Source organism: Rhodnius prolixus, unplaced genomic scaffold (assembly GCF_049639745.1).
Source record: "Rhodnius prolixus isolate KJV_2025 unplaced genomic scaffold, Rpr scaffold_6, whole genome shotgun sequence".
Classification (NCBI taxonomy): Eukaryota; Metazoa; Arthropoda; class Insecta; order Hemiptera; family Reduviidae; genus Rhodnius; species Rhodnius prolixus.
In genome coordinates this window covers 13,297,827-13,320,346 of record NW_027411634.1, presented here as the reverse complement: position 1 = coordinate 13,320,346, position 22,520 = coordinate 13,297,827, and the positions used below count along the sequence as shown (strand labels likewise).

The window sequence follows — 22,520 nt, the reverse complement described above, 5'->3', positions numbered from 1 at the left end:
ATCCTACCAAATTTTATCAAAATCGGGCTAAGATTTACAGAGTAATTAGTAATAATAATTTTGAAGGGGGCCTTACATAAAGGGGGCTAACTCCTCTCCCATTCGATGTACAGCGTCGAGACCCCCAAAAGGCACATCTACATAAAATTCCGAATCGAATGACACCTCATTCATGAAAATTGGTTCACGCGTTTAGGCGCTACGTAGTTTACAAAAAAGGTAACAACAACAACAACCACAACAACAACAACAACAACAACAACAACAAGAACAACAACAATTTCTGAAAATGCCGTTTTTGCTCATTTTCGGCAACTTTTTTCTCGAAATCTATTAGGTCTGGGTGGTTGCAGAAAAATTACAGTTATAAAGGAGGGTTTGCTCTATATTTTAAAGAAAATTTGGGAATTTTATCTTTTATAGAAAAAGAGAAAAAAATTGTCAAAGTTGGGTGTTTTTTAACGTTACGCTTTTTCGTGCACTTTTTGACGATCAACCCTTATACAACTGTCCTACCGGACAGTTTTAATATTATTCTGCAAGAATATTCCTCTGCAGGAGGTCAGCGTCGAAATGCGAGAAGAATTTAAAACGGTATTAATAAAAGTAAATGCAGTGCGAAAAAGTAGTTGTAATTATTACTTTAATTATAAGTTGATACAACACCCTCTAGTAAGAAACTCTTATCTACGCGATAATGACAAATCGTGTGAACCAAAGGTTGGTCCAAAACATTTATTACCAAGTCTGGACGTAGTCTCAAAATGAATATCTCAATCTTGACCCAGTGAAAATAGTAGTTATTAAGCAATAATTGGCTTACTAAACAATCTGGTTGGTTTGAGATTTATAATCACCATTATCAGAGATTTTTCTCTCTTCTTTGGTCCATGAGTTCCTGTCGAAGGGCCTAACCTTTCATCCGTCTGTTTTTGGGCGAATTGATATTTCTTATTTCTTGCAACACTTCGAAATGCCTCATCTTGCTATCTCAAGTGGTAAGTATGTATCCACTTTCTCTTATTTCGCCTTTATTGTTGACTTCTTTCCTTTGAGAGTTTATCTCTTTTAAAGAGACTATTTCTCTGTTTCCTTTCAAGTACTCGCTAATCATTCTGTTTACTTCTTTTTTTTTTTTGAACTATTGCTATTTCCTTACCACAATCAAATTCCATCTGGCAGGATGTCTGCCAAGCATAACCTGAATTGTCGCTTTAAAGATCCTTTAATGGCATGCAATGACTTTACTGATACCTTCACTGACATTCTCTACAAGATCTTCCTTAATTGTCCTCTTTTCTTTTTGGAAGGCAAATGTTGTAATAATCAATTGGAGAAAATCATATGTATTGTTGTTAGAGCGACTAATTGCATTCTAATATTATAGTATTTATTTAAAGCTCAATTTACAAAACGTTAAATAAAAATACATAATCAGGATTTTTTTTTTTTTTTATATAAATTGCAACACCAAAAAGAGGTCCTAATCATTTCAAAAAAACGGAATTCCCAAATCTGATTTCTCATTAAATAGTTCAACTCGTGAATCATTGCAGTTTACGAAATCTCGTATTGCAACAAAAGTGAAATGGTGTACATTAAATTAGCTAATTTTACAAAATATCATTCTTGAAAAAATTGTAAGTCATGAAACAATTCTTGTCTCTACCAGTTTAAACGTGTAACTATTGTTTGTTTTGGATTTAAAAAATGTAAATAGTATTGGGTGTTTTCATTGACAAGAAATTGAATTAGAAATGAGAGAACTAAAAAGACTCGAAGCCGACAGATGTTACTGACTATAAAAGAAACTTATTGATAACAGATCCAGCCTCTGGCGTTAGACGAATTATATCACGTTCGCCTAGAACGATTTTAATTGAAGTTCACCAACATGAAAAATTTTTCTTTCTCCTTATTATTTGGGTCAAAACTAACCAAAATCCACTGAAAACCAAATCGGTTTACGTTGCGGATTTTTTTTTTTTTAATTTTTCAGGTCAAAAAACGGCTTTTTTAGCATTGTTAAGCCTAATAAATGGAAAAACAATACAGTTTTTTGCAAAACCAATGCATGCATTTTGAAGCTTAGGGAATTTCCGACAGATTGATGTATTTTATAAATGATAAAAATGAAATTTCGACATTCAAAATCAATAAAAAAGACATTTTTGAGCAAAATAAGGCAAATACAAGGGTTTCTCGCATTTCAAAGCTTACTTAACAAATAAATCATCGTTTTTTTGTAGAAGGGAATGGGACTTTTCAAAAATGAGAAAAATTCCTGCAAAATACAATATTTATACACTGGAAAAGTGAAATTTTCCAATTCAAATTCATTTAATGAAACTTTTTGGATTAAAAGAGCCCAAATAATTTTTTATCGCATTGCAGGGTTAGTAATCCAAAAAGTTTCATTAAGTAAGCTTTGAAATGCGAGAAACCCTTGTTTTTGCCTTATTTTGCTCAAAAATGTCTTTTTTATTGATTTTGAATGTCGAAATTTCATTTTTATCATTTATAAAATACATCAATCTGTCGGAAATTCCCTCAGCTTCAAAATGCATGCATTGGTTTTGCAAAAAACTGTATTGTTTTTCCATTTATTAGGCTTAACAATGCAAATAAAATAGCCGTTTTTTGACCTGAAAAATTAAAAAAAAAAAATCCGCACGTAAACCGATTTGGTTTTCAGTGGATTTTGGTTAGTTTTGACCCAAATAATAAGGAGAAAGAAAAATTTTTCATGTTGGAAAAACCAATTAAAATCGTGCTAGGCGAACCGTGATATATGTTAAACCTCCATTTGAAAATCTATCTGTAAGTATGGAATTGAACTATAGGATTCAACTAAACATTCCAAACACCGAAGGGCATTAATCTGTTCAATCTAAAATCCTCTACAACATCCTCTAGGCTCCCTCATAAACTGTCCATCTTAATCTGAGTCTTCTACCTTAACCAATCAGAGAAATCTAGTAAATCCTTTCTCCAGGATAATCGTCCATTCCCGCTATATCATGCAGCCCTCCATACAAGCTTCACCTAATCCTTTAGTCCTCCTAAATCTTAATATCCCACGCTTAAAGATCAGATAATCCTCCCAGGAGAGTAGAAGGGCAATAGACTGTTTCTTGATTTCCTTTCTTCAAGTAATAAGAGCTACCGCTAAGTAGTTTCTCTCCCTGGAAAGTGCATGTGCACGAGAACTTCATATTTAAGTGAATGCAGTTTTAGAAGTATTAATGCAGAGGATTTCAATCCGAACAAAGAAGTTTATAAGCTTACACCTCTCGTCCTCGACACCAAATATGGACAGATGGACTCCATCTGACAAACTAGACAATTACTTTACTTAAACCATTCTAATCATCCAATAAAGTAATCAACTACTTAACGTTGGCTTATGTTGTAATAAAGAAAAAAAGTACAGTTAATTTAAAGGTAATAAAATGTATTTTAAGTACAAAAACTCTCGTAAGTACTTTTAAAATTATTCTTCATACTGTCTGGTAGAAAAATGAAGTGTTAAAACTTTTATTAACCAATTATTTTAGAAAATTAACCATTAAAAAAAATCAGTTTGTTTTTACGAGTGAATGAAAGAATAAAAGTACGTAATTTTTGTTTTAAAAAAGTCAAATCATACTTCCAAATTATTTTACGAAATAATAATTTTAGACGTTTGAATGGTTTAATAAAATTTTATCACAAACTGCCTTTTTAGATGATTCTTTTTTTGTAATTCGAAGAGTATCGCTTTGAAAGAGTAAATTTGAATGCATTCCATTATTATTACTACTGAAATAATCCTACAGGAAATAGGTTATTACGAGGGTCGTTTGAAAAGTCCGTGCAAAAATAAAAACTACTTAATTTTTGGGGGTAAACCTTTTTTATTTTTCAACATAGTCTCCTTTTAGGCTTATACACTTCGTCCAACGCTGCTCTAGTTTGTTGATCCCTTCCGAATAATAGGATTTGTCCAAGTCTGAAAAATAGCCATTCGTTTCTGCAATCACCTCCTCGTTTGAATAAAATCTTTTTCCCGCCAGCCATTTCTTCATATTAAGGAACAAATAGTAGTCCGAGGGAGCCAAGTATGGAGAATAGGGGGGATGTGAAACGAGTTGGAACCCTATTTCTATTAATTTTGCGACCACAACTGCTGAGGTGTGAGCTGGTGCGTTGTCGTGATGGAAAAGGACTTTTTTGTGGGCCAATCGTGGGCGTTTTTCTTGCAGCTCGGTTTACAAACGGTCCAATAACGATGAATAATATGCACCTGTAATAGTTTTACCCTTTTCCAGATAGTCGATCAGGATTATTCCTTGCGAATCCCAAAAGACAGTCGCCATAATCTTTCCGGCCGAAGGAACGGTCTTCGCCTTTTTTGGCGCAGATTCCCCCTTGGTAACCCATTGTTTAGATTGTTCTTTGGTCTCAGGAGTGTAGTGATGTATCCATGTTTCATCCACAGTGACGAAACGACGCTTAAAGTCCTGCGGATTCTTCTGGAACAGCTGCAAACTGTCCTTGCAACACTTCACACGATTTCGTTTTTGGTCAAGCGTGAGCAATCGCGGCACCCATCTTGCGGATAGCTTTGTTATGTCCAAATGTTGATGCAAAATATTATGTACCCGTTCATTCGAGAAGCCCACAGCACTAGCAATCTCACGCACCTTCACTCTTCTGTCATCCATCACCATATCATGGATTTTATCAATGATTTCTGGAGTAGTAACCTCAACAGGGCGTCCAGAACGTTCAGCGTCACTTGTGCCCATATGGCCACTCCGAAAATTTTGAAACCACTTATAAACTGTTCTAATCGAAGGTGCAGAGTCACCATAATGTTTATCAAGCTTCTCTTTAGTCTCCTGAGGCGTTTTGCCTTTCATAAAGTAGTGTTTAATCAACACACGAAATTCTTTTTCGTCCATTTTTTGAAAATCACTCGACTTCCTCGATTCAAACGAATGCCAAACACAAAGAAATAGACCGATCTGACTGAAACTTGGTGTGTGTTCTTCCAAGAGATGCTACTAACTAAACATAACCTCGATACGCGCCAGTAGTGCTATCTCTCTGACTTTGCACGGACTTTTCAAACGACCCTCGTATACTAACCAATTCTTCAGAAATCTTGGCTCGGAAAAACTAGGCATCGTTGAGTTCATTATTTTTTTTTGAGCTTATTCAGACCTTTTCTGGAAGGGCCATCTCTTTCATTGGTGGTCAGTGAGAGGAGCACTATACGATATATGTGGCGCTGCCGCAATGCGCTGCGTCGCTCATGTACAGTACTACTTCCGATGACGGACGCGTCACAGCTCCGAAAACATTGTGGAGTAACAGTCAGTAGTAGGAAGAAAGGCAAAGCACTATAACTAAACCGGACATTGGACCATCTCATTAGCCAAAAGCAGGCCCATAGTTCCCATAGAATAGAAATACTGGGCAGTTTGTTGATTTAAATTTACTTGTTCTTTATTTGAAATATTCTATTTGTTCCCGTTTTGTATTTTTACTTTAAAATAGTTTGTTTTATAGTCCGGCCCTCCACCGGTCTGAGGGACAGTGAACTGGCCCTCTGGGTAAAAAGTCTGGGGACCCCTGAGCTAGACTATCGAAGATTACCGGTAACAAAGTCTATAGTCTCATTTCAATTATAGTGACCGAGTCAAATAAGTCACAATAAAGTATTTATACAAAATTTATCTGTGTATAGAAACTAGGGATTCCTTACACAAACACTCTAAAACAGGCCCCCATTGCCCCTTTAATCTCCCACTACAATAAAAATTAATACAAATTATCAATTATGAAAAACTACTTTTGTCCAATATCTTAAAACCCTAAATGTAAACCCGTTCGTTCTACAAGCTGTAGAATATAAACTGAATGTTTATTTTTGTTTTTCTGCATCTATTTTTAGATATGCCCATTTATTAACTGTTTGGTGAATTTAAAAGTGTGTGGCTTTCTTATAAACAAGCATCGCCATGTGAAAGACCATTCGCAGCTGTACTAGCTAATTCTACGCTGCTAAAATATAAGGAAGAAGATAATTGTGAAAAATTATAAAGAAGTGAGGAGATTAAAGGCATCGTATAGTGAACTATCGTATAGTTATATACAGTATAGTTACGGTGACCATTATTTTTGTATCAAAAAACAGGACAAGGAGGAAAAAAACCTATAAAAAATATTAATACGTTTATTAACTCGAGATCGGTTATTACAAAACAATGGCCATATAATATGGCCCATGTTCAACCGAAACTGAGCGACTACTTGCACTATACACTTATTAATTAGTAACAAAATGTAAATAGTAACTCTTGTAAATAGAAAAAATAGTCAGTCTTTTAAAATTACAACAAAATTTTGTTTTAATGTCACATTCTTTAAAACTATACTAACGACAATAATATACAAATATATCTAATTTTCACAATATGAAGATCAGATCTTAACAAAATCATACATAAATCTTCGAAAAAATATTCATATTTTCATTAATTTCATTGAGTATAATTAAAATTTCATTGAAAAACAGTACAAATGAATAAAAAACAGGACATTTATGCTTAAAAAAAAAAAGAAGGACAGCGTCTTAAAAAACAGTACTGTCCTGCCAAAAACAGTACGAATGGTCACCGTAAGTATAGTACATAAGTATAGTTTAGTTCAGTTGACATCAATATGGACTAGAGTTGAGATAAGGTCGCCCTTCGCACAGTTTTCTAGTTCGACTAACACTATAAATTGGAAATGATTAGGTTAGTGGTTGCGCACTGGACTCAGTACACGGACGAATCCGAAATTTAATCCATTTTTGTCCTCTCGCTATTTTTTAGCTCAATATCATAGAATGGAAAGTACCTACAGTCGATACGGAGTCCAACAGATCACTGGAAAAGACTCCGCGTGCCAGATCTTAAGTCTAATGAAGCCCTTAAATTTAAAACAAAAAATTTAACAATATAGAAATAAGAATCGAGGTAAACGATTGCTCCCAGTTGCAGGAGGTCACGGAGTAAAGCTGATGCACATTTTTGCAGGATGTTATTTGCAGTCGGCCTAGTCGTTCAGTCGACAGATTTATAAGGAAACTCTAGAAATAACCTGGTAACAGATAACAGGTAATTCGGCGATACCGGCGATTCATCATAGAATTCCTTATAACATTGGGATTATTCAAATACCCTAGCATTATTCAAATACCCTAGCATTATTCAAATACCCTAGCATTATTCAAATACCCTAGCATTATTCAAATACCCTAGCATTATTCAAATACCCTAGCATTATTCAAATACCCTAGCATTATTCAAATACCCTAGCATTATTCAAATACCCTAGCATTATTCAAATACCCTAGCATTATTCAAATACCCTAGCATTATTCAAATACCCTAGCATTATTCAAATACCCTAGCATTATTCAAATACCCTAGCATTATTCAAATACCCTAGCATTATTCAAATACCCTAGCATTATTCAAATACCCTAGCATTATTCAAATACCCTAGCATTATTCAAATACCCTAGCATTATTCAAATACCCTAGCATTATTCAAATACCCTAGCATTATTCAAATACCCTAGCATTATTCAAATACCCTAGCATTATTCAAATACCCTAGCATTATTCAAATACCCTAGCATTATTCAAATACCCTAGCATTATTCAAATACCCTAGCATTATTCAAATACCCTAGCATTATTCAAATACCCTAGCATTATTCAAATACCCTAGCATTATTCAAATACCCTAGCATTATTCAAATACCCTAGCATTATTCAAATACCCTAGCATTATTCAAATACCCTAGCATTATTCAAATACCCTAGCATTATTCAAATACCCTAGCATTATTCAAATACCCTAGCATTATTCAAATACCCTAGCATTATTCAAATACCCTAGCATTATTCAAATACCCTAGCATTATTCAAATACCCTAGCATTATTCAAATACCCTAGCATTATTCAAATACCCTAGCATTATTCAAATACCCTAGCATTATTCAAATACCCTAGCATTATTCAAATACCCTAGCATTATTCAAATACCCTAGCATACTAATTATAGAAATAATATAAGGAAAAAATGGAAAAGGCAACAAGTAATAAACAATTACATTGCTAAGGAAGGGATTAGCCTAGTTGGAAGCCTATTCTGGATTCCAACGCACAGATCCTGGGTTCAAATCCAGCTGCTGACTCTTAGATTTCCTCTACCTAGGAGCTTCTTTCAGCTCACAGTCGGTGATGGACAATGTAGTCTGTAACGAAGGCCAGCAGAGAAACTGAACAAAACCTCCAAGTCAGAACCTGGATCTGAGACGTTAACGCCCCTTAAATTAAAAATCTCTAGAATTGCCCTAAAACCGTAAGAATTCTGAGATTAGTGAATAGATATACTTTTATTTAAACAATAATAACGAATCCAACTACAATTAGTAAAAAAGATAAAAGTTTAAATAATTATATGCCTTTTAAATAATTTTAACTAAAACTAAAATGTAATGATAAAGACTTTTATAAGTCGTTCATTAACTTTAAATGAATAGTTAGTGCCGACAAACCATTATTACGTTTGATTAAAATTGGCAGCCATAATAAGGACTTAACGTTAGTCATTGTACATGGTATACCAAGTGGTCGCAAGGACAAACTACAATAAATGTTCTCCAAGATGATTTAACAAATAGAAATTGAGTTGGATTTTGTCTTTAACTTTTTATTTAAAAAAAAATATTACTTTATAAAAGTGATTCAAACTAAATATTCTGTTTTAATGAGAAGTAATGTTTATTTTCATTGATTAATTTGATTAATAATTTGTTCTGGATGGATTATAAGCATCTGCAATTCCGCTTGATGGATTTCAAAAGTATGGATTTCAGAATCAATATCATTTTCAAAAAGAAACAGTCGCGAAAACACTCCAAATTCTTAAACCAAACGCTAAAACCATGGAAAAGAAGGGTTAAGTCACCTAACTTTTTACACAGGAGGCCAGTTCACTGTCCCTCAAACCGTTGGAGGGCCGGACTATAAAACAAACTATTTTAAAGTAAAAATACAAAACGGGAACAAATAGAATATTTCAAATAAAGAACAATTTAATTTAAATCAACAAACTACCCAGTATTTCTGTGGGAATTATGGGCCTGCTTTTTGACTAATGAGATGGTCAATGTTTGGTTTAGTTATAGTGTTTTGCCTTTCTTCCTACTTCTGGCTGTTATTTTACACTGTTTTCAGAGCCGTGACGCGTGCGTCCCGCGTCATCGGAAGTAATACTGTACATGAGCGACGCAGCGCTTTGCGGCACCGCCACATATAGTGCTGCTCCTCTCACTGACCACCAATGAAAGAGATGCCCCATCCGTGAAGTGCGGCGGGGGCCGGATAAATGTCCTCAGAGGGGCCGCATGTGGCCCGCGGGCCGTAGTTTTTGGGGACCCCTGCAAAAAGAGTATCATTTAAATATAATGAATCGCCTCGTTATCTGTGAGTTATTAACAATAATTATGTAAGTCAAATTACCAAAATTTGAAGACAATCAAATGAGCAAATGTTTTCAACTTTATTAAATACATTTTGGGCTTTTAGCACAAAATAGCTTCAAGTTAAATTTTATTACGTAAATCGCGCGGTAGGTGAGTATTTCAAATGTTTCAAAATCACAGTTGTTTTCTCGACTTAAAACTTGGTGTGCGAAAAAGTAAAAATATTTAACTGAACAATATTCAGTTTTGTTTTAAATTTAAGAAGAACTGAACGGATTGATAATGTCTGGATTATAAGGAAATGGAATAGTAGAGAATGGCTAAGCAAAGCATAGCTGACGTAAAAGTGGAAATAAAACGTTATATAAATTTAATTGAGTAAATTACTTGAAATGATTATCTGTTTATTTCAATTAGATTAGTCGAATTTAAAAGGAATTTAATAATAAGGATAGAATAAAGCTATAAGCAGGTGCAGAATGGGTGCAAGTTTATTGTGTGAAGAAGGAAATAGAGGTGCATTCATGTCTGCCATTCTTTCATTTCTCGGTGACGTGAAGATCAGTTTTCTAAGAAGGATTTATATTATATAGTATATAAAAATGTGCAGCGTGTGAGAATAACTTCTACAGGTAGATGGAGACTGACATAATGGGCTTTGGACAAAGGGTTAGAAAAAAATATATACAGACCTTGAAAACTTGGGAACTGTTTTCTTAAACGCGAAACGAAGAATGTTATTTAAGAATTGTAACAATCTAGAAGGCACTTGTTAGTAAAGATAAAGTATGTTGGTAAAATTGCTCCCCCGGCCCCGCCATTTGTACAAAGATATTAGACCAATCACAAAGCATTACGACCGAGTTTTTAATATAAGTACGAGATAGATGGTGTGCGAATGATTAATGAGGTATGAAATTCTGCAAGCTCTATAATATTTTCTTTTCTTCAAAGGAACTACTCGGTGATTATCTCTTGTTTACAAAAAAATAAAGGAACAAACTAGCCATGTGAGTGTATGTGATCAGCACAAAACTTCAGATCAAGTTTAGCTAGCTATTTAGATTGATGTATTAGTTGAAGGACATTCCTTGCATAGAAGAAACTTCTACTGGCTCCAGACGTTGCACTATTCTTTACCCGTAACCCGTTCCTTACTGCACTTACGCTGAAGCAGTATTATAAAACATTATTAATTAGTTTTCTAATCGTGAACTAACAAACTAATTCAAATTCTGCGCAATCAAGATTAAACAAAGGAAAAAACAGATAAGTTTTTTGAATTGTAAAGTAAGTAACAACTTGATTTAACGAACTGTTAGAGTACGAGGTGTGGCTATTAAATAACGAGACTATTGCTGTAAAACAATTTACTTTAAATTTATACATATTTAGTTATTATCACCTTCAATATACACCCCTCCCCTATCCCTACAACGCTCCATGCGAATTTACCATTGTTCGTAACAGTGCTGGAAGTCTTTTTCTGTGAGCTCCTACATAACGCGTGCCGCTTTTTCTTTCACAGCTTCAACGGACTGAAATCGTGTTCCTTTTAATGCAGATTTGTCTTTGAGGAACAGATAAAAGTCACATGGGGCCAGGTTAGGCGAATAAAACTGGGATGTTGTACTGGGCTAGAAACGTCCTGACAGACAATGCAGTGTGAACCAGCGCGTTGTCTTGATGGAGAACCCGTGACTTGTTCTTGTCCACAAATCGGGTCGTTTTTTTCCTTACTCTTTCACGGAGTTGAGCAAGCGCCTCGCGGTAGTAATGTTGATTGATTATAATCGATATTTTCATCCGTTTTGGACGTGGAAGGGCGACCAGGGCGGTCATCATCTCCGACGTCTTCTCGGGCCATCTTGGAAACGCTTGAACCACTCAAAAACTCGCGCACGTGATAAACATTCATCGCCATAAACTTCTTTTAATAAAAGATAAGTTTCAGTAGCGGTTTTACCAAGTTTTGATGTGAAATTTCACGACAATTCGTTGCTCTACTACATGTGTAGTATCATGTTTCCGGCAAAACGAAACTAACAACTCTTACACAAACTACGATTCCGGTCAGACAGATTTCTCTACAAACACGTGAGACGCTGGCAATCGAAAGAGAAAACTTTACGCTGCACAGCTGTCGGTCGTTAGGATTTGGCGCATGCATAGTTCTTCTGTAGCAGCATTAGTCTCGTTATTTAATAGCCACACCTCGAATTAGACTAGTTAGTAATCAGATATTTACACAGTAAAAGATTTTACATCTCAGGCGAAAAAGAGGTAAACTCAAATTTGGCTTCTTATTTGGAGGAAGCGTTTGCGAACTCTCCAGATCAAAAAGTAAACAAAACCGGGAACTCTAACTTTGTATTCCTTTTGCGAAATTTCCTTGGATCCGACAGTAACTTATTTATTAAAACCCCTCGATAAAAATTACTGAATGAATCTTTCACTGTCTTTTCGATGCCATTTCTGGAAGTTAGCACTCAATATCCGCAATTTCACCTCATTTCCGAGTCGAAAGAAAATCACGAAAAATCTTTTTCACTTAGAACATTGAAAATTGAAGTAAAAATAAAAAAAGTAATGAAAGATTTATTGTTTTATATTCTTTAACCTGAATTATTATTTAACAATCATCATTTGCAACAAGAACCATGGAAAACTGTAAACATTACATAAAGATGTCAAGATCATTTTTAAAATAATGCTGCCATACAACAAACAAAAATGATGTAAAAGTAGACATTTGCCTGCTAGAAATCTATCAGGTAGGTAGAAAACACCGATATATATATGTATAACTATAACTACTACTTCTTAACAGCATTCTACTGCTTATAAAAACTATAGACACTTATCTAAATTAGTAATTATCTAATAATAAATCTTTATAAGGAATATTTATCTTTTATTTTTAACACCATGTTCTCTAACACCTTATAGACTTTTTATTACATCCTTTAAAACCAAAATTATTAATAAAACGAAATTCTGAAGACATCACTGTAAATACAAAATGAAAGTAAAGTTAAATAGAAGAAGAATCGTAGAGATTAAAAATAGGAAATTGACGAAACAAAACAAGTACCCATTTTTTGATAGACTTGATTTCTAAATGTGTGCATAGTCGTAGATATCCTTTAAAAAGTGCATCTTTTACTTTAATTTCCTAAAACAGCTCATTCATTTCTGTCACTTAAAAATATTTCAATCGATTTAAATTGTACGTTCTTCTTTCACTAAGTTCGTTTAAAAAAAGTCGTGTTTTTGTTGATCTCTGAATAAAATACTTTACTTCTGATAAAAAAAAATGTATTTAAGTTATTAATTAACAAATTTTAAGTTGTAATTGAACTTAAACATGCTTTACCACAAAGAAAATAAGGTAATAATTATAGTAAATTAGGATTTCTAATTGCTACATTAGCACAGATTTACTTGAGATCTTATCGGTTTGTTGAAATTGAAATTCAATTCCAGTCGGGAAATATAGAAGATGGAAATTCCAGAAAAGGTCTGAATAAGCTCAAAAAAAAATAATGAACTCAACGATGCCTAGTTTTTCCGAGCCAAGATTTCTGAAGAATTGGTTAGTATACGAGAGTCGTTTGAAAAGTCCGTGCAAAGTCAGAGAGGTAGCACTACTGGCGCGTATCGAGGTTATGTTTAGTTAGTAGCATCTCTTGGAAGAACACACACCAAGTTTCAGCCAGATCGGTCTATTTCTTTGTGTTTGGCATTCGTTTGAATCGAGGAAGTCGAGTGATTTTCAAAAAATGGACGAAAAAGAATTTCGTGTGTTGATTAAACACTACTTTATGAAAGGCAAAACGCCTCAGGAGACTAAAGAGAAGCTTGATAAACATTATGTTGACTCTGCACCTTCGATTAGAACAGTTTATAAGTGGTTTTTAAAATTTTCGGAGTGGCCATATGGGCACAAGTGACGCTGATAAAATCCATGATATGGTGATGGGTGACAGAAGAGTGAAGGTGCGTGAGATTGCTAGTGTTGTGGGCATCTCGAATGAACGGGTACATAATATTTTGCATCAACATTTGGACATGACAAAGCTATCCGCAAGATGGGTGCCGCGATTGCTCACGCTTGACCAAAAACGAAATCGTGTGAAGTGTTGCAAGGACGGTTTGCAGCTGTTCCAGAAGAATCCGCAGGACTTTAAGCGTCGTTTCGTCACTGTGGATGAAACATGGATACATCACTACACTCCTGAGACCAAAGAACAATTTAAACAATGGGTTACCAAGGGGGAATCTGCGCCAAAAAAGGCGAAGACCGTTCCTTCGGCCGGAAAGATTATGGCGACTGTCTTTTGGGATTCGCAAGGAATAATCCTCATCGACTATCTGGAAAAGGGTAAAACTATTATAGGTGCATATTATTCATCGTTATTGGACCGTTTGAAAACCGAGCTGCAAGAAAAACGCCCACGATTGGCCCACAAAAAAGTCCTTTTCCATCACGACAACGCACCAGCTCACACCTCAGCAGTTGTGGTCGCAAAATTAATGGAAATAGGGTTCCAACTCGTTTCACATCCCCCCTATTCTCCAGACTTGGCTCCCTCGGACTACTATTTGTTCCCCAATATGAAGAAATGGCTGGCGGGAAAAAGATTTTATTCAAACGAGGAGGTGATTGCAGAAACGAATGGCTATTTTTCAGACTTGGACAAATCTTATTATTTAACAAACTAGAGCAGCGTTGGACGAAGTGTATAAGCCTAAAAGGAGACTATGTTGAAAAATAAAAAAGGTTTACCCCAAAAAATTAAGTAGTTTTTATTTTTGCACGGACTTTTCAAACGACCCTCGTACATAGTTCCGACTATGGGATACAACGTTTAGCTTCAATTTCGTGATTGCATTTGGATGAAAAACTCACAATTGAAGAGCTTGGTGCAAAAAGGAGTTATCTACATTTTTTTCAGAAAATGTGTTTAGTGGCGCCCTCTATTGAAGGATTATGTTCAATTCTACATCTTTTGGTGCATAAACGAGTCTTTATGCAGACTCGTTTATTATCACTTATATTACTTATTTTCTTACCTAGGTTAGATTTGGAGCAAAAATGAGTTTTCTACTGCAGATAACTTTCTTTTACATTCCTTACATTCTTTACATTCCTTGGAAAAAAAAATATTAGGTTTATTTAATGTTTATATTAGGTAGATATTATTATTTTTCTTTTTGCAGGCATAATAATATATCTAACATTCGCTTCGACAAGACACAAAATGCCATTTAAAAGATCTAAAACAAGAAATCTGTTGACTAAAGTACTTAATATGTACTCAAGTTTTACTGAAAATTATGGTGCAAAAAAGAGTAAGCTGCAAAATAACTTTTGCTTATAGCAAGCTTAAAAAATGCCCTAGAAAGTTCAAATTGAGCCCCAAATGACCCCATCACAATATATTAACTAATCCTTACAGCAGACACAACATACGGAATACATCTTAAAGCATATTTAGTTTTTTGTACCTACTAAAAATTTTGAAAACCTACAGATAACTCCTTTTTGCACCAAGCTCTTCAATTACTGATTCACTTAATATAAAAACTAAGAGTTAAATAAAAAAAAATGCCCCAAACAGATGAAGTAAAATTATAGACTTCTAACACTCAGTTTATTTTCATTAACGTAAGAAGTAAATCATTTCGATTTGGGAAAAAATGGCCACAATTAAAACAAAGTTTATAAAACAAAGATTAATTTGTAAAAACAAACAAATTTTTGTACTATAAAACAATCAGCAATTATTGAAAATTTAATGACAATAAACAGTAACCATTGAGCAAAGCATTGAGTCATGCATAATGTCTACAGTTACCAGAAAAGCTGGCAAAATAACTTGTCTTTGAATGATTAATAAATATTGATTTACAAGATATAGGTATTATGACTTACCAAGCTTCATTTGAACCGTAACTATTCTTCTGTCTGGTGATAACTGGTCAGAGTAAGACTGAGAAACGAGAATATCGCCTTTCAAATTACTTTAAGAAAGAAGGTTTCACCCTTCAGATGATATTGGGAGTGATAGGATAAACGATTTCAGAAAAATGGTGTCCATTAAATCGATTAAATCTGATAGATTGTGGGTGTGATATTATGATAGGTTGGCGCTAACAACTTAGTGTAGCTGCAACATCGGCTGCAACCCAGGGAAAAGGATATCGATTACCTCATTCAATTATTCATCGAATTATACATTGATAATCGTGGTAATGTATCGCTTGATTAAACTTCTTTAATTATATACATACATTATTTAGCGCAATGTAAATAAATGAGAAAAATTAAAGATTAACTTTTCTATACTGCTTATGTTTTCTCCTTAAACAATTTTTACTATAAAACACGTCGATCATAGCATTAATACAAACATATTGGTGGAAGGGGTTAATATTAATCTTCAACTTCTACCAACTAATTTCTAATTTGTTCTAGATTGGTACGACTGAAGAACTATTATGTCACCAACACAACTTTACATTTTGAATTTGTTGTCCCATTTCGTAGATCACTTTCATTTATCAGAACACTTCTGTCTCTTTTTCAGACAGAATAATCTAAAGATCGAAAATATTTATAAAATAAGTTCTACAAAAAAAAAAATCTTATTTTAAATGTCAGGTTTCCAAATTCGAACGGATATTTTTTGCATAGTATACGAACTAAACTAGAATTATCTGCAAATAATGATATTTCTATCAATAGTTAGTTACATCAAAGCTCTCGTAACAATAGGTAATCTAGATAAAGATCCTCCTAATATAGAGAAACGATTCCCTTTTATCCTAAATCTAAACTCCGTTCTAAGTATGGCCACTCTGCTTGTGAAAGCAATTATACCACAAAAGAAACAAACAAAAAGAAATACAAATAATATCAAACAACTTTGGCTAAATCGTAAGATTTATAATAATAAATGGTAAGTAGTTTAGTTTTATTTCGAAACAATGTACATATGTTCATATTTTTATATAAAGAAGTCATTGTTATGTTTATAAAAACTAAGATAATTTCCAAATGTGAATGAGGTACTCTAAAACAAAGAAGTAGATATAGATTTATTTCTACTGTTAACTGATTCATCATATTTGAATATGGTGATACAATAATAGGTTTTCCTTATTGGTTACAACTTTTACCATATTATTAGACAATGGTGCCACCCTTAAAACCAAAAAAAAAAAAGTGAATAGTTGATGTTTTGATTGAATGAGTATAAAACAGTTCGCTGTAGGAATGGTAATAATCCTAATTATAGCAAATCTGTGAAGTCAGTAACAAGTATTGTGCGAAAACCAACAATTTTTAAACGTTTAATAAAATACTATTTTCTGCAACCATGTAGGAATGTACTCATTACTCAATTAAAATCAGCTGTGTAATGCCCAACTGTACCTCACTAGTGGGGAAAAATTCCCATTAGTGTCACTTTCCTCACTAGTGAGTGAAAAAACTTTATTGTGCTTCCTTGATATAAGAAGTTTTGTTATTAAATATTTTCTGTAAAACTTTGATAAGCTTATTTAAATTTATTTTATCTAAATAATTAAAAAACGAATATTAAAAAAATTAAATAAAAATTGAAAGGAATATAGAAATAAAAATAATACTTTAATAAATAATTAGATATTTTTAATTATAACAGTTAAAAAGGTTATAGTGTTACCTTATAGAAATTTAAAATGGATTCTAGTGATGCCTGTTTAGAAAACACTCCTCCATCAATAAAAGAAACAGCAGAAAATGTAATAAGTAATGTAAATACGTAAGTAATGTAAATAATTGTAATATAACAATAAATGTTTATAATAAATAAATTACTTTTTGTAGACTGTAAAAATGAAATTTTTAATTTTATTAGTTAATAAATGGTTGCAGAAAAAATATAATATTTAACTCTAGTATAAAGGTGATAAGACCGTACACTACACAGAAATGACACTTCAGATGATACATATCCTGCTAACCACCCTCTCTCCGAAAAGTTAGATTAGTGATAGAAGTGTACAGGAAATCGTAAATAACTGTTCAAACAAAATTAATTCAAACAACAATTTTTGAAAAAGCCGTTTTTGCTCATTTTCGGCAACTTTTTTTTCTCGAAATCTATTAGATCTGGGTTGTTGCAAAAAATTAACAGTTATTAAGGAGGGTTTGCCCTATATTTTAAAGAAAATTTGGGAATTTTATCTTTTATAGAAAAAGAGAAAAAAAATGTCAAAGTTAGGTGTTTTTCAACGTTACGCTTTTACGCGCAGTTTTTGACGATCAACCCTTATACAACTGTCCTACCGGACAGTTTTAATATACTTAAAAAAGTTATTTCAGTAATGAGGCTCTTCCGCTAGTTTTCACCAAAAAGGTTAATAATCGGGTCCTACGGTGGCACAAAACCAAAATCTCAAAGTTGTAAGCCTACTTTAATTGATACCAAAAAAACTTCCACAATAAGTCCTCCAAAAGTATAAAGTATAAAACCACTTTTCTTTTAATTCATGCGATTCACTTTCTATGTGAATATCCGGTAAAAATACGATTAAAAAGTGAAAGAAAATAATTAAACGAGCAAATATATAATTAAATATTATCTAAAAAAAAAATGTTGAAAAAATGAACAAATCAAGTACTAATTACCACCTTTAAAAAATATAATTTCAAAAAAGCTATTAACTTAAAAAAAGTGTTGCAACAAAATCAACCAAAACCAATAACATTTAAATAATTTAAGACCTTTGAATACCAATATTTTTCTTTAAATAGTTATTTATTTAACAAGTGCGGAAAGTAGTACTTTTCCTCACGCGAGGCAGGGTTTGCACGCACGAGCGAGCGAAGCGAGGCGAGTGCAAGTGCAAATTGCCGAGTGTGAGGAAAATACTTTACACTCGAGTTAAATATTATATTTTTTCTGCAACCATTAGGGTTATTAACTAAAAAAAAAACTAAACACGAATCACTAGAATCCATTTTAAATTTCTATAAGGTAACACTATAACCTGTTATAATTAAAAATATCAATTTATTAAAATATTATTTTTGTTTCTAAACTCCTTTCAATTTTTATTTTATTTTTTTAATATTCGTTTTTTAATTATTTAGATAAAATAAATTTAAATAAGCTTATTAAAAAGGGAAGGGATTAGCTATGAGGTTAGCATACTGGACTCCCACGCGGAGGTCCCGGGTTCGAATCCAGCAGCTGACCCTTAGATTTTCTCTTCCTAGGAGCTTCTTACAGCTCACTGTCCGTTGATGGACAGTGTTGTCTGTAACGAGAGAACACTGTCCGGAGGCCGGCAGTGCACTGGAAAAAGCTCCGGGCGCTAATAACCTCAGCTGTTGATGCGCCAAAAAAAAAAAAAATAAGCTTATTAAAGTTTTACAGAAAATATTTAATAACAAAACTTCAAAACAAGGTAGCACAATAAAATTTTTCCACTCACTAGTGAGGAAAGTGACACTAATGGGAATTTTTCCCCACTTGTGAGGTAAAGTTGGGCATTACACAGCTGATTTTAATTGAGTAATGAGAACATTCCTACATGGTTGCAGAAAAAAAGGGCTTTTTTTGATTAAAAAATTTTGGTCTACCATCTTCATGTAGAAATAAAATTGAAAATGTTTAACTACTTGTTTTACTGAGACAAACAAAATGACTGTAGGTGGAGAGAGAAGTTAGGAGTTAGTAATTTGTATATTTATTTTCTTTTATTTTTTTTATAATTGTACAGTGTAATTTACATGTACTGAATAGTAAATACAACTATAAAAGGAGTTTAAGTAAAACATCTAGTATGGTAATTTATTCTCTCCTACATTCAAATTATATAAATACAGAATTAGATATCTCTGTTTTGAAATATACTTATATATATTTATATTACATTAACCAGGTTGCGTTTCTAAGTGAATTTTATTCAAGAAATAGACTTAGTTAATCAGCTGAGTTTATACAAGGAAAACAGGAATTTAAAGAGAGTGTTTTTAAAAAAAAAATAAATTAAATTAAATGATCAAATAAATATGTTACAATTTAGGTCATGAAATTAAATTGAAATAATAAATTTTAATTCCTTATTTACCTCATCTTAAAAGAAATAATACTTTATTGGCACGCCTACATAGGACTATCAAGGTTTTACCCACACACAAAAAAAAGGTTATGCAAAGGTTATACAAAAAAGATTTTGTTTATATTTCTCTTTTGAAGTTGTATAATGTGTAAGTGTAGCCAACATTAAAAAATAATAATAATTTTGGGAAGTACAACTAACTAATAATAAAGAGGTATCGCAAACTGTAAATGGTCACAAATTACAAAATGAAATGGACTAATGCAACTACTTTTCACAAAAAAAAATTAAATAGATCTTTTGCAGGTTGTAACCTGTTAAATAGGTGTTCTTTTTTTTTTTTGGAGGGAGCCCTACAACAGACTTCTAATCACAAAAGGACAAACTATAGCTGAATACAAATTTAGGATCATTTTTCATGAACTTGGTGTCACCAGAGTTGTTAGATGCTGCAGCTAAGTTGTATAGGTAATGAAATTTAAAACGAAGTGTAAATTGATAAACGCTATCATTATGAGGACTTAACTTAAGCTAGTCTAAAAGAAATAGGCACGCTCTATTATTCAATTTTTGTAAATTTATCTACATCCTCTAGATATGAGAAGAAGATATGAAATTGTCGGAGCGTAATGCTTATTGCTACGCTACATAAAGGAACTAAAGACATCACATCAGAGGCCATTATAAATTCCACAAATTGTGACAATATTCGATAATAATTATTGTCTTTTTAACACTCATTAAAAATCAAATTTGGAATCAACATAAAAGCAGTAACTAAGTAAAGTAAAGAGCGAATTAACTGAGGTGCCACTACGTATAGCCGAGCGTTAAGAGACGAGGCCCGAATCTAAGATGTGTAGTTGGTACTGGGTTCGATTCCCTGTTTAGGCCTAGGACATTACTTAATAGTTAATAAGAGAAATTAATAGTAAAAGTGTGTTTGCTGGTCGCCTAATTTGGTAGATGGACGTAAAGCCTGTCAGGAAAAATAGAGAAACAAAATTATAAAATTAACAGAACACAGCAAAAAAACAAACAATTTTTTGCCATCTTTTCTCTGTAATTTTGTTTTTTAATTGTGTTAAGCGAACCTAATTAAAATGCGCAAATGCTCGGTAGCAACTTATTTTCTTCAATAAATACGATATAAACGTCCGATGAATTAAAACAATTCAAGGAAAATCACTCATTCCATTGTAAGTAAACATCAGCTTGTTAGTAAAAAACAAAAACAAAAAACAAAGTTAGTAAACAAGCAAATAATTATTTAAAACAAAAAAATTAATAAAAATATTTAACATACCACCAGTGTGAGATAAAATGATAAATAATGATGGCATTGATGTAAACAATTAAAGAGAATATGGAAATTAGAAAAAAAAAATAAATGAAATTAAAATAATGGCAGATAGAAAGAGAGATATGGCTCGACCTGATCAGGACGCAGTACAATGAATGACTGGACCACCGCTGAATGTTAGCCAGCATGAATGGAGCAGTTACAACTAAACCAGCTGCTTCTCGTCATCACCTCACTGTCTCGTCGCCATCTCTGTCTTCGTCGCTCCAACATCCAGCCGGCGGCAACCAACTAACACACGCACACTTCTATAGCGTCCCCCACTATTACAGCTACACAACTACTCACAATATCAAGACAGTCTCTACGCAATCAAAAGACTATCTTAACTGGTGATTTGCTTCTGATATTGTATCACGCGGATTCTTCTTCAAAAATGACTAAACCCTTTTATTGTTGGAGTCGTAATTCCTGTACTTTATTTTTATTATTAAGGGCAGAATATTAAAACAATTCTCTGTGAAACAATTCAGTACTTTCGAAAGAAATCCAACCTAAACGACCATTTTGTTTACCATGTAGATGTTCTCATTTTTGGGGCGTGGCCTAGTTTAAAAAGGTGTGAACCTTTAAAAATCCCGTATTTTTATTGGTCCCACAGACCGCCTGTATTTCACACTTCCAATACACCATAATAATTGGCCAATTCTTTATTGCTAATTATTTTTATTAAAAATGCGATTAAAATTCCTATGACTAATTTTTCCCCATAGGTATTTAATGAATTATCAAATTATGCTGTGAACAATTTTTTTTGCAAAAGCATCAAAAAAAATTTATGTTTCCTGCATTATATTTTTGTATTTATACTTTTAATGTGAGCCAGAAGCAGAAAAGTTATTGTTCTTTTATCGAAAAACGAGTAAATGAAAATTAAGCATATTGTCTAAAGTCAAATCCGCCATTTTCTAATGTTATTGTTTATGGATGCTAATATATATAGTATTTTTGTAGCATTCTCTAATTCATTAACTACTATGTGTTAGGCAGTTTAGAAGAGTGCTGTCGTATATAGCCTATGTTTTTATAAATTTGGCATGACATTAATATGTATACTTTTGTCTTATATAAATCTCAGATGGAATTTTACCAAAATCTCACCACCAATGTGGGTTGTGTTCCTTAAATTTTTTTAAATTACTGAATAGAATTTCCATTACAGTTGATTCTTTCCTTGCAATGATGGTTTCCATCCAAACAATGCTTTATTAATAATTAGAAGATAACCGCTTCATAACCTATAATTCTTCTTATTTCAAAGTTAAATGCTTTAATTTCTCATAAAATTTTAGACTAGACAATTTTATTGAATTATACCTTCAAAAAAGATTAAATTATTTTTTTCAATTTAATCTTTGCACCAAATACGTCGTGTTTATTTATTTTTAATTGCCATCATTTACCAATTAACTAAAAGGATGAAGGTTAGGTTAGGTTAGGTTAGGTTTGGTTAGGTTAGGTTAGGTTAGGTTAGGTTTGGTTAGGTTAGGTTAGGTTAGGTTAGG

The 22,520-nt window shown here is 32.9% G+C and overlaps 1 protein-coding gene across 5 annotated transcripts in view; it reads right to left on the bottom strand.

Annotated features, from left to right (window-relative positions):
- Nucleotides 1–22,520, bottom strand: part of LOC141460100 (uncharacterized) — a 124,955-nt gene that overhangs the window by 75,886 nt on the left and 26,549 nt on the right. The window contains exon 1 of one of the 5 annotated variants that reach the window (XM_074139768.1): nt 21,088–21,768. The exons of 1 other annotated variant lie outside the window; for it this stretch is intronic. The gene's annotated coding sequence lies outside the window, so the exon portion shown is untranslated. Of the gene's footprint in view, nt 1–15,471; nt 16,912–20,958; nt 21,769–22,520 lie in introns of those variants that run through there. 3 more of the 5 variants (XM_074139764.1, XM_074139767.1, XM_074139766.1) reach the window with 3 other exon arrangements.